General features: G+C 37.3%; 1 protein-coding gene and 1 long non-coding RNA gene across 6 annotated transcripts in view; one reads left to right on the forward strand and one right to left on the reverse strand.

Moving 5' to 3' along the window:
- Positions 1–12,743, reverse strand: part of HS3ST5 (heparan sulfate-glucosamine 3-sulfotransferase 5) — a 286,591-nt gene that overhangs the window by 111,731 nt on the left and 162,117 nt on the right. For 3 of the 5 annotated variants that reach the window (XM_055391767.2, XM_055391764.2, XM_063707806.1), the window contains one exon: positions 102–213. The exons of 1 other annotated variant lie outside the window; for it this stretch is intronic. The gene's annotated coding sequence lies outside the window, so the exon portion shown is untranslated. The remainder of the gene's footprint in view (positions 1–101; positions 214–12,743) is intronic. One more of the 5 variants, XM_019029691.4, reaches the window with a different exon arrangement.
- The window catches only part of LOC129534497 (uncharacterized), a 52,520-nt gene continuing 48,060 nt past the window's right edge, over positions 8,284–12,743 (forward strand). The window contains exons 1-3 of the long non-coding RNA XR_008681110.2: positions 8,284–8,419; positions 10,405–10,472; positions 10,778–10,909. This is a non-coding gene — a long non-coding RNA (uncharacterized lncRNA). The remainder of the gene's footprint in view (positions 8,420–10,404; positions 10,473–10,777; positions 10,910–12,743) is intronic.

The following is a 12,743-nucleotide window of genomic DNA, read 5'->3' on the forward strand; positions in this document are numbered from 1 at the left end:
GTGGCTGTGAGTGATGAGATGGCAGGTATATAACATGGATGAAAGTAGGGAATGCCAGATAATGGACTGCGAGAGCACGTAGAAGTCTTCGGCACACATACCTACATTCAGACAGGTCCCTATTATTCCAGTGATGATTATCTTGTTGGCGGGTATTCCATGGCCTCTCCTCACCTACTGGCTGTCCTTTTGGTTTATCCCTTGCTTTAGCACCTGGGGGTGGACAAGGAGGCAAAGTGATTTTCCAATTAGTCTTTTTGTTTGTTTGTTTTTGCTGCTTTTTTCCAGCTGTGGTTAGATTTGCTGTTGGAAGGAGAAGTATATTGTGGATGATAAGAACATTTCTTTCTCTCTTTCTTTTTTCATAGTACTTCCAGTCCTTTATTGAACAATTTGCAGTGGAAGAGCAGAAATCACATTTGAGCTTAACCCTGGAATATGTAATTGTTAATTTCCCTTGATCAGAGATGGGCTAGGAAATGGGGAGCTACCCACATGGACTTTTAAATAACATTTGTATAGCAGAACCTTGTTTCTGATCTGGCTGCTGAGAATTTTAGGTGAGAGTGGTTAAAGTTATTCTCCTTTAAAATATTATGTATTGTGTATCTCCAGACCTGTTGATAGCTATACGATTATTTATATCAATCATTCTTACCTTTGCTACTATTTGGATATATTATGCAGTTGCTGCTTCTTCCTAAATTGAATGTAAGCTACCAGTAATTCTAATTCTCTAGCTGCAGAGTACATGTTTGGCTCTAAAACTAAAGTATTGTATTAGTGGGATGAAAAAAAAAGAAAGAGATGAGAAAAAATGAAACAGACTGCAATGCCAAGCTCTTTTTTAAAAGTAATATTTAATTACTCTTTCAGGCTGCTGTTAAGAGTGTATATGACATCTAAACAGACTGTAGGACCCTAATACATCATTTCACTAATATATATTCAATTGCAGTTGACAAAAAGATAATTTTGGTCCATAATGGCCTAGAAACCCATCTTTTACTTGGATCTATTATATGCAAATATATTTAGGGTACAACACACACACACACACACAATCTCTTTCAAGTAAAGAAAAAGGTCTTAAAAATTTATACACTTGGCTAATAGCCAGCTACTGAGTCTACCGTGTCTTCTCTCTGATTAACATACTTTCATAAATTATTTCCAATTTCTTCCAGTTGAGTTCTTGTCAACTCTTCACCTCACAACCCCAATATTGCCCACATCGTTCTAGAGAAATTGGAGAGAGAGTAGAAAAAAACACATCCAGCTATTTTAGAACATGGCACATATAAGTCACGCCCAAAAAACTGGCTCCTTTGCTTGTGAGAACTTCTTGGCATATCCATAAGCCTGCTGACCTCGGTATGAAACATAACAAAATAAAGCCTCAAGTACTCTGTTTCTCAATTTGTTTGATAAACTAGAATTATTTCCAAAGTTCTCAAATAAACAGAAATCATTATAATTATAAATAATTAAAATGCTAAACTCAAGAGGGCACTCAACATTCATTATACTGTAGAGCTTGTCCCCTAAGGGTAATACCTTCAATTAGTTCAGTTTTTACAACAGAAGAAAAATGTGACAATCAGTAATTGCAGGTATTTAGTTCAAGGAACAAAACATGCAAACTTGCCTTTAAATTGCCCTTTCAGTCACCAGAGGTTATGCTCTCTTTTAGATTCTTAACATTTGTACTAATTCTAGAATACAGGAAAGCAACAGATAAGGGAAAAACACACAATCTTCAAAGCTGTGAGTAGATACACTTCAGCTTTATCAGCTCTTTCAATGGAGAAGGTTAAAGTAGAAGGTAAGAGCTAACAAAAAATGATTTTAAGAGAGAGCCCTTTAAAAGACATTTTATAAAATTTATCACTTATTTATTCACTTACTTTACAAACATTTATTAAGTGTCAGAGTTTATGCTAAATGATAATTACATTGCACTAGAAAAACTAGCTAATGATTTTTTTAAAAAATACAAATTTATATATGTATGTACATACGTATATTGTTACAAATGTAAATATAGAGTATATATATCCATAATTTATAAAATGTTTTTTTGAGTGTTATTCCTCAATCTTGAAGTTGTAATGTAATTTTTAAAAAATTTAATCACAAAATTATTTAGATTTTATTCCTTGGAGTCTCCTCTATAAAAAGGATCAATTTCCTTTACAAAATATAACTATTTTCTGTTGCAGTAGTAAATGCTGTTTCAGTTACTAGGGCTTTTCTTAGGTGTCTGTAGAACTACAGTACTGTCAGTTGGAAATGGATTAGCAAATAGTAAATACTGTTTCGGATCAAAGCAAGTATACCAAAACAGATTTCTTTACTCTGATTCAACATCAAACTGACAACCATGACCTGAGAAAGAGTTATCTTTTACTAGCTGCCACGTTGGGGAAATAAATTTAGTCCTTCATTTAAGTAGAGGAAAGAACTCATTAGAAATGTGGTACAAGTGGTTTCAGGATGATAAATCTCAAGTTACCAATTCCACTTTTAATGATTAGCTGCCTGCACCTTGTGTTTAATTAAAATGGTTATTTTAAATGCTTATATTTAATTTAAACATAATTAGCTAAAGTTCAATGTTACTGCCTCATCCATTTTGAAATTAATTAATTTATAAAATAGTTCAAAAAGTGCTGTAAAATTTTAATATTAAAATATAGCAGGATCAATTTGCATCTTTTGTTGGTTTCTGTTGTGGACTCCTAGTGAGCTGTTTACATTAGGTAGGACTGCAGGGTCTCTGGCATAGCTAATGTGTAATGAAATCAAATATTGATATGTCCTTGACATTTCCTTTGCACATAGGATATATACTTTAACCTTCCAGGAAATAATAGTTCATAGCTAAGGATATGATTGTTTAAACTTTAAAGCGATGTAAGTTTAAGAAATTAATTTTGGCCTTAATACATTTAGGAGAAACCACTGCTTTTAGCAAATGATTTATAAGTGTTTAACAATCAGTGTGATAAAATTTCTTATGAGTCAGTCCAATAAATGTGACCAGAAGGTGTTTTCAAGCAAAAGTTCTGCTTTTAACTTATATTTAAACAGACAGTTTAAATAGTGGGTAGTGATGTACAACAATGTTTCCTGGTCTATAGATTCTGAGGATATTCTGAAACACTCCTGCATCCATTTGGACGGGGTTTCCTGGTGCAGTAAAAAACTATATCCATGAATGTCCTACAATCCTTAGTGTGCTTGGTGGGAAAAACTTCTAAGCTGTGCACATTTGTCTATTGATGATGATTGCTATCATTTATTAGGTACTGAATATGTATTCGGCACTGAACTAAATGCTTAATAAAGTTGTATTCAGCCCATTTTACAGATGAATGAAGTGAGGCTTGGAGAGACAAAGGAATACGTAATTCATACTTATAATTTGTAAGTTACGGAGGCAAGACTCAAAGCCTAAATCCACAGTGCTGCCCCTTACTGTCTTCAGCTCCCATCTCAGAGGGCTAGGAAGGCATTCTCAATTGTGAGATGCTTGTAACCCCCACCTCCACCACCACCACAAACAACAACAAAATAGTTCTCCCTTGCAGTAATAGTGTAAATTAAAGAAAAGGTAAGGTAACACATTTGTCTTGACTATTAGTAATTAAAACCTGTTGTCCCCAATCTTAGTGTCCTTTTATACAAATATTAATATATGCAGAATTCTCTAATATTTTATTAAAACCAGGGCTTTCTATTCTCCAACAAACCTCTATAGCTGGGGAGATTTGTTCCCATCATTCTCTAACCTTAGCTCAAAACTTTGCACAATCTCTACCCCCAACACCACCAATAACCCTTGGGGCATTTTAATTGTGAGCGGGCTACAAAGCTGTAAAATCAGACTCAGCTTACACATCAAGTAAGTTGTGCAGAATATTTCTTTCCTTTTCACACTACCATTATTAGGTGGCATTCCAGGATGCCTTTAAGCTACACTGTATCTCAATTACCACAACTGCCATCTGTTTCTGTTTCTTCCAATGAACGATATCCCCACTCAAGAGCTAGGCTTCAGTGTGTTTTCTGCAAAGAATATGAGTAACACATACAAATATTCCTCCTATTTAGATTAGACAGTATTAGGTAGTAATCAAAGCCAATTATCTATTGATTTTCAGTTTAACATTTCAACTATCAAACATTATCTTAACTCTGGACATCCTCAGAAGGTTCAAAGGATTGGAACCATTGCAAAGCAATTATAGCAGAGAAGACCCATTTGAGGAGCTAGAATAGGTAAAAATACAGGCACATCTGCTTTGTACATCTTGCTAAGGCCTTTAAATGCCATCTGGTTTCCCATTCTTTTCCAGCTACCATCTTCCCCTAGGCTAAAAGATTTTTAAATGACTGAGGGGAAAAGAAAACTTTGAGAAACTAGTTTGAGATTTTAATTCTGCATTTCATCTGTCAGACAGTGAAATGCAGTTAACCGCAGCAAGTGTTCCTAATAGATAAGGGAATTGTTGCTTCACATATAATTACACTGAGTCTAACAGTAGACATAGCCACCTATATCATCATCATACTATTAGAAGTGCTAGTAAGTCTGAAAAGAATCCATTCTGAGGAGGGTCAGAGCTACTTTTATTTTACTTCAAGCCAGGGTTATCATGAAATAAAACTGATAATTCTTTTGGGGAACAATTTTTGGAATATAAAAAAAGTATTAAAGGGTAAATGAAGCTAACTGTTGTGACTGGCAGTGAGTTCAGGCATTTTGTGTTCTTTTGTGTTTGCTTTGGAATGTTAAACAGGTCGGGTTCTTTTTAAAAGAAAACATTTTATTCAGAACATTCTTCCATGAAAGCCTTCTTTGACAAAGTGTCATTTTTTGATATATTAGTACATGTCTGCCCACATTTTACATTCAAAAAGGGCTAGCAATGTTTTAACAACTTTTGACAAGCATGGGGAATTAAACTTCCACAGAATCCACTCTTTTAATGTAATGCTACAATCTATTTTATATTCTCGATTTTGCACTTCTTATGGCAGGCCACAACATTTTAAATTATGTCAACTTATAGTTGAAAAAAGTACAAAGAAATTAAAAATGAGTAATTACTTAACTCATCAATAAAATATTTTTAAGCACATAATTCTGAAATTTGTTGAGAAAGGGAGCTACAGATATAGAACTAAGTGAATTATAAATTAGTAATAAGAGATAAGTCAAAGAAATTTCTAATAAACTCGCCAAGGAATCTCAAGAAATTGAGCTACTTCTTAATTAAATTTAGCTACTAAATTATAAATTTCAAAATCAAGTGCTGGCTGGGCACGGTGGCTCATGCCTGTAATCCCAGCACTTTGGGAGGCTGAGGCGGGTGGATCATCTGAGGTCAGGAGTTCAAGACCAGCCTGGCCAACATGGTAAAACCCTGTCTCTACTAAAAATATAAAAATTACTTGGACGTAGTCTTGGGTACCTGTAGTCCCAGCTCTTTAGGAGGCTGAGGCAGGAGAATCACTTGAACCCGGGAGGCAGAGGTGGCAGTGAGCCAAGATCACACCACTGCATTCCAGCCTGGGCAACAGAGCAAGACTCCATCTCAAACAAAACAAAACAAAAACAAAAACAAGCAAACCAACAAAAAACCCAAAAACAAAATCAAATGCTTTGTTTATTGGCAATGCAGACTCTGCCTATTGGAAATCTTGCTTGGATACCTATAGGCACCTCAAGTCAACACTTCAAAGACCTCTCTGGCTCCCCCAAACTGCCCCTCCCCTTGATTGTGACCTTGCGTGACTGGGGTCCTAATTGCTCCCCAGCTTCATCTGTTCCCACTCCACCCTGCCTGGCCCATTCATTCATCCAGAGCTGCTTTCAATGCCTTGAATACTCTGGGCTTTGCTCCTCTGCCTAGATCACTATCCCAATCAGCCTGGCTAATTTCTCCTCTTCAGTCTCAGCTTGGATGTCACTTTCCTCAGGAAGATTTTTCTGGCAGTTCTCTTTCCAGGTGCCCTTTCTCTAGATCCTTACAACCCTGTTCTCTCCAATCAAAGTCCCTATCACAGAGTGATGCAATTATCTCTTTACTGGCCTGTACCCCCACCAGAGTGTAAGCAGCATAAGGGCTAAGACAATGTCTATTTTTTTACTGTTAATCTCCACAGCTTAGACCAGTGCTTGGAATATTCTAGATGCTCTCAAAAAAACTCCTTTAAAAAGATTAATGAATCATTTAAGTGAGAAGTTCATACATGATGAATGTGTTTCTTTTTTCTTTTGGCAATAATACAAACTGTCAAATATAACCACATTTTAAAAAATTACTTACCAAAGTCAATATGGGTTAACATTAATGTTCCCATTTGGCTATTTCATTTATCTGGAACAAGTTTCTCATTTTGGTTTAAGACTTTTCTCATACCACCTATCTCTATAAAGAAAAATGCAGGCCGGGCACGGTGGCTCACTCCTGTAATCCCAGCACTTTGGGAGGCCGAGGCAGGCAGATCACGAGGTCAAGAGATCGAGACCATCCTGCCTAACATGGTGAAACCCCATCTCTACTAAAAATACAAAAATTAGCTGGGCATGGTGGCTTGCATCTGTAGTCCCAGCTACTCAAGAGGCAGTGGCAGGAGGATTGCTTGAACCCGGGAGGTGGAGGTTGCAGTGATCCAAGATCACGCCACTGCACTCCAGCCTGGTGACAGAGCGAGACTGTCAAAAAAAGAAAAAAGAAAAGTGCAAGGTAGATAATAGGAGCATTGAAGGATGTTAAGCTCTGGAATGCCATGCTAAGATTTGAGTTTAAGATACAGACTTCTAATGGTAACAGCAAAGGTGTATTGATGTATTGAAAGGGGCAGAATTTATGAAATCCAATGTATAACACCTGAAGTAGCTAAAGGTGTTACTTGATATGGCTGTGTCACTATAATCACCGAACTTTAAAGGGGACGTTGTGATTGGAAAAGAAAATTTGAAACCAGTACCCATTAGTGGGTCAAGCAAATGAAGATGGAGAACAGGGCATCTTATGAATATTGTTATTATATAATAAAGAACTGGAATAATCAATATCCTCTTGAAAGAGACTTAAATCTAATGAAGCAGCTGTAGATAACTAAATTATGATTATGACAGATTCAGGGAATTGGTTCAGGGTTCTTTGCATCCAAAATTCAAATAAGTAATCAAAGTGAAATTGCATTAGCTGACCTCCTCAGACCACCTCTGAAATACAGTAAGCATTTATTAAGAATACCCAAAATAACAGCATGACATAACTGCTTCTATATTTCACAAATGCCTTTGGCTAAGGGGGAGGAGGAATGGAGTCAGGTAGGGGAGGGCACGTGAGGGAGGAGGACACAGGAGGAAGAGAAGAAGCTACTTGCACAAAGAGAAATGGAACTCTTATTTTAATAATTGCCACAGCAGTATTTTTCTTAAGTCAAGATTAAAAATATGACGAGCTTACAGAATGTTATCGTCCACAGCAAAAGTAACATAAAAACAATTGTTATTCCCACATAAATTACTTAATACAACTGCTACTGGTCTTACAGATTAGTGCTAGCACTGATGGGCCATTGTATAAAAAAGACATTCTTTCTCTGTATTTTTTAGTCTTCAGCATTTAGTATTCCTTTGTCTCTTTAGTATATTCTTATGTCTTATCTTGAAGTGTAATGAACTATTTCACTAGTAACACCCACAGAATTGTTTTCATTGGCTCTCTTCTGGGCCTCCTGAGGCCATTATATGAATGGTAACAAAAAACAATTTCAAGGCAATAATAATGATGAATAAATTAAAGCACAGTGTATATATAGTCTCCATCAATAAATAAATTTGTTTTACTGAACTGTATTTTCATCTCAAGAACTGTTCTCCCCACCCCCACCCCTTTCCAAAATGCTTCTTTACAGCAGTTCTTATTTCAAAAGACTGTTTCAAATTGATTCTGAGGAATTTGAGTTCTCCACACTCTTTTCTGGCAATGTGCTTTTTCTCAGATCAGCAGAAACAATGTGAAAACACCTGTCATGGTAATTTCCAATGTCTATCATCTACCAAGTTACACATAAATGATCCACAGTTGCAATGTGGTCCTTGAATGAACGACTTTCTCAAGAAAGACAAATGCTGTCGAAAATAAAAATGGGTACCTTGTAGGAAAAAGCCACTTGTATCATTGGCAGAAACCTATAGTTTTTATTTTTATCTCTAATCAGAGCCAAGCTAACATTTTTGAAAGAACTAATTTTGCTTTTCATTCACAACAAGGGTTATGTATACATGCATGCTTACCTACAGGTTTAGATGTCATTCAACTCAACTCCATGGGGTTGCAGCTGGAAATGGAGTCAGATTGGCAACAAAGCATTTACTGAATGCCTACTCAGGGTAAATGATTCTAAAAAAATCTACCTCTTCACCCCACGCTATCCCCCCAAAAACAAGGCAAGGTGTAATTGTTGAACACATGCAGTATAGGTGTTCTAAAAAGCATAGAGAAAGGCTCTGGGGTATAAATCTATTTTTATGTCCTATATACCCGTTCTTTTATGTGGCCTTAGCTTAGATGAGAGTCACTCCCAAGAACTGGTCTGCTCCCCAGGTGATTCTGCAGCCAGAGTTGGGAATCCTGCTCTTAAGCCCTAAGAGCTCTTAAGCAGAGCATTTTAGCAACAAACTCCCTATCCATTTCCTGTTGTCAGTCATCTGTGCAACCTGCATTTCCTTCACATTCTTAGTCCTTTCACCAGGGCTTGAAAATTAGTTTGTATTTCCCTATCCCATTTCCCTCTCCTGTCCTCAGAATTGCAATGCAGTTCTACCGTAGTTTGAATGGGTAGTATCATACATTTTGACATCCAGATTCAAGAAGGCAAGTATGTATCAAAATAATCTTGCATTTTTTTTATCCACAAGAATAACCCTTGAAATAGTTAGGCCTTTTGAGATGGGTTGCAATTTGTTAGGAAATAAATGATATGAAGAACAATGGAAACATACATTACGATAGCCATACCTTTTCCTCCTTTAAATTCAGTGTATTTCAGACTTAAACCTATGGGAACATAATACCACAGAATGATAATCACTCCAGTGTTCCTAAAGGCTTGACATTTTTTAAGTGTGTATGTAATATTCAAGTGGCGCTCAAATGGATCCACCACCCTGCTTTTGCTAATGCAAAGCAAAGCATCTTTTGTGGTAGTGTGGCTAAGGTTAGCAATATCCAACTCTCAGAAGGCAATAAAGAACACTCTTAAATGTGCCTTATTTCTAAAGTATGATGGCATATTATAGCACTCTTTGTCAGCACTTTATTGGTTTCACAAGAATAAAAACGAACACTGAGGTCTTTATTCTAAAATCCATTTCTGGAATTTATCTTACTAACAAAAGACTTAGTGCTATGCGAGGTGTTCTAGTTATGAAGGAAGAATTTCCTTTTGTAAGAGTTTGTTTGTTATTTGAAAGGCTATATTTATTTGGTACTATAAACTTATAAATGTACATGAAAAGCAACAAACTCTGTAAAATTATACCTTTTCCATGATCCATATAGTAAACCTAAGAGAAGGAAATTTACTGAAATAAGAATGTTTTTTCATAGCTGAGAAAAAGTAGTATGTTTATGCATTTATATGAGAAGAGGAAAAGGAATTCAAAACTGTTTAAACATGAAAATTTTTTGGAATAAGTGCAGTTTGCTTTCAGCATTCAGCATTGTTTCTACTGATTATTTATTTACCAAAATTGCTTATTCATTGATATTTTGCTAAAAGACTTGCTCTTAACAGTTTTTGGCTTTCTTTTATTTAAGCATACAAGGATAGGCAACTGATACCAATGCTTCCCTTAGCTGCTCTGACTGGATTCTATATACATGAACAAAGGTTACCCCAAAATAATACAGGAAAATCAGGCATATTTCTAAAGCAACAAAAGAACAACCTGTTTTGCCACACTCTCACCACAGAGACATCTCTTGGTGAATGGGTTTTAGATGTGAAAACTGGTTTATTATTCACAACCAAATCCATTTACCTATCAGCCCTGCACATGGGTTAGAAAAGAATGACAAACATCACAAAGTACATAGTAAATGGCCACAAAACAAAGCAAAATCTAGTCTCTAATTATTTATGCAGCAAAAGTTCACTACTTTAACTTGCCTTCTTAATCCAAAGGAAAGATGAATGGTGACAAGGGAAAATACACACATAGGAACACTAAAAGGTTCCCAGAGCTGCCCTAGACAGGCTTCCATGAAAGTTAAGAAAGGGAGTGTGCAACTGGGCAGGGGCCCTCTCAGAAATGTGTCATTGTGTAGTTTTAATTCCCCAAAGTGTTTTAACACCTGTTTTCTTTTGTGTTAGGCTGAAATCTTTCAGAGACAAGGTTCAAGAGAGCAAGCAAAACATTACAGGACAATGAACAGATCAAGGTATACTTCTGTTTAGGCTAAGGAAGCTGGCTTTATTTAAAGCCTTTCTTTTCAAAGGGGAGAGATGAGGGAGAAGGAAGCCTTTAGAAAATAAGGGTGATAGCTTCTCTTCCTGGTTCTTCCTGGAGTTGGGAAAAGTTGGCTTGAGGGGGTTAAAAAAAAAAAGAAGGGTGACAAGTAGCTTTTAACAAAATGCCATGTCAAGAGTCCTTCATGCATTTTTGAAAAAAAAGAAAAACAGTAATACCATATATGTGACAAGCTATTTGACAGCATACATTTTCTTTGTCTCTTTTTCCATATAGTAGCCACTCCCAGTCAAGGACTGTATGAGTTGCCCAGAGCAAGACCTTTTAGGATATGGTACATAGCTGGGAGCCTGCCAACTCCTGATTTTGTCATTACCCTCAGAACTCCAGAATGTAAGCTCCATGAAGGTAGGTTTTTAAACAGTTTTGTTTTTCTGTTTTGCTCACTGCTGTATCTTTAGCACCTAAAATCTTGCCTGGCAGATAGTAAGCAAGCAATAATTATTTGGGGTATGAATAAACAAATGCAATTCAGACCTCACATTCTGTAACTTTGGCAGCTGTATGTAGTTACCAATTCACTGAGATGTGAGCATATGCCAGACACTGTGCCAAATACTAATCATTTAATATTTAAGCATTTAATCGTCACAACAACTATGTGACAAAGGCATTATTATCTCTGTGGTAGGATTCATAAAGTACCCAAGTTACAATGAGGGAGTTAAGCAGCTTAATTAAAATCTTGCAACTTGTAGAAGGAAGTTAACCTAGTTTAATTCCAAATTTACTTACTATGCTAAATGCTGGTTCAATACTGCTTAGTCAATGACTGTTCCACAGCCTCAAAATTTCCTTGGATTTTGAACCTTGGTCTCTTGTAAACCCTTGTATTAGTCAGGGTTTTTTTTTTTTTTTTTTAGAGGAATGGAACTAATAGGAAAGGGAGTTTATTAAGGAGAATTGACTCACACAAACACAAGTTCAAGTCCCACGATAGACCGTCTGCAGGCTGAGAAGCCAGGAAGCCAGTAGTGGCTCAGTCCAAGTCCCAAAACCTCGAAAGCAGGGAAACTGACAGTGCAGCCTTCAGTCTGTGGCTGAAGGCCGGAGAGCCCCTAGCATACCACTGGTGTAAGTCCAAGAGTCCAAAAGCTGAAGAACGTGGAGTCTGATGTTTGAGGGCAGGAAGCATCCAGCAGAAGAGAAAGATGAAGGCCAGAAGACTCAGCAAGTCATCTTCTTCCACCGTCTTCTGCCTGCTTTTTCTAGTTGTGCTGGCAGCCGATCGGATGGTGCCCACCCACATTGAGGATGGGGCTTCCTGAAGGTGGGTCTTCCTCTCTCAGTCCACTGACTCAAATATTAATCTCCTCTGGCAACACCCAGAAACACCCAGATATATCCAGAAACCATACTTTGCATCCTTCAATCCAATCAAGTTGACACTTAATATTAACCATCACAATACTGCTCTCTAACTCTGGACATGGGGATCCTGTACTGCACATAATGCAAATATTGCTTCAACACTCCTATCTCCCAACGTATGTCACGCTGGTGAGGCCTTTCTCTGCTTGGGCTGCCATAACAAAATGCCATAGATTGGGTGGCTTAAACAATAGGCATTTATTTTCTCATCATTCTGGAGGCTTGAAAGTCCAAGATCAAGGTGCCAGCATGGTTTGGTTCTGATGAGGGCCCTCTTCCTAATGCCCACAAGTTCTTGGGCTTACACCAGTGGTAGCTAGGGGCTCTCCGGCCTTCAGCCACAGACTGAAGGCTGCACTGTCAGCTTCCCTGCTTTTGAGGTTTTGGGACTTGGACTGAGCCACTGCTGGCTTCCCGGCTTCTCAGCCTGCAGACGGCCTATCATGGGACTTGAACTTGTGTGCTTTTTCACTGTGTGCTTCCATGGCCTTACCTTGGTGTATGATTGTGGAGACATTTCTATCTTTATTCCAATACAGCTGCCAATCTATCAGATTAGGACCACATCCTCATGACTTCATTTAACCTTAATTACTTCCTAAAAGCTCTATCTCCAAATACATTGCTGAGGTATGGTTTTAACATATGAATTTTGGGGTACACAATTCAGTTCATAGCAGGTATCCCTCAGAGCTAACCTATCAAGGACAATAACAACCAAACACGTTCAGTTTCTGTGCTTTAATTGCATGATTCACTGTCACATTTGCTGCAGTAACTTTTGCCACCTTAGCAGGGTTCTTGCAATATT

The sequence above is a fragment of the Gorilla gorilla genome, chromosome 5 (genome assembly GCF_029281585.2).
Source record: "Gorilla gorilla gorilla isolate KB3781 chromosome 5, NHGRI_mGorGor1-v2.1_pri, whole genome shotgun sequence".
Classification (NCBI taxonomy): domain Eukaryota; kingdom Metazoa; phylum Chordata; class Mammalia; order Primates; family Hominidae; genus Gorilla; species Gorilla gorilla.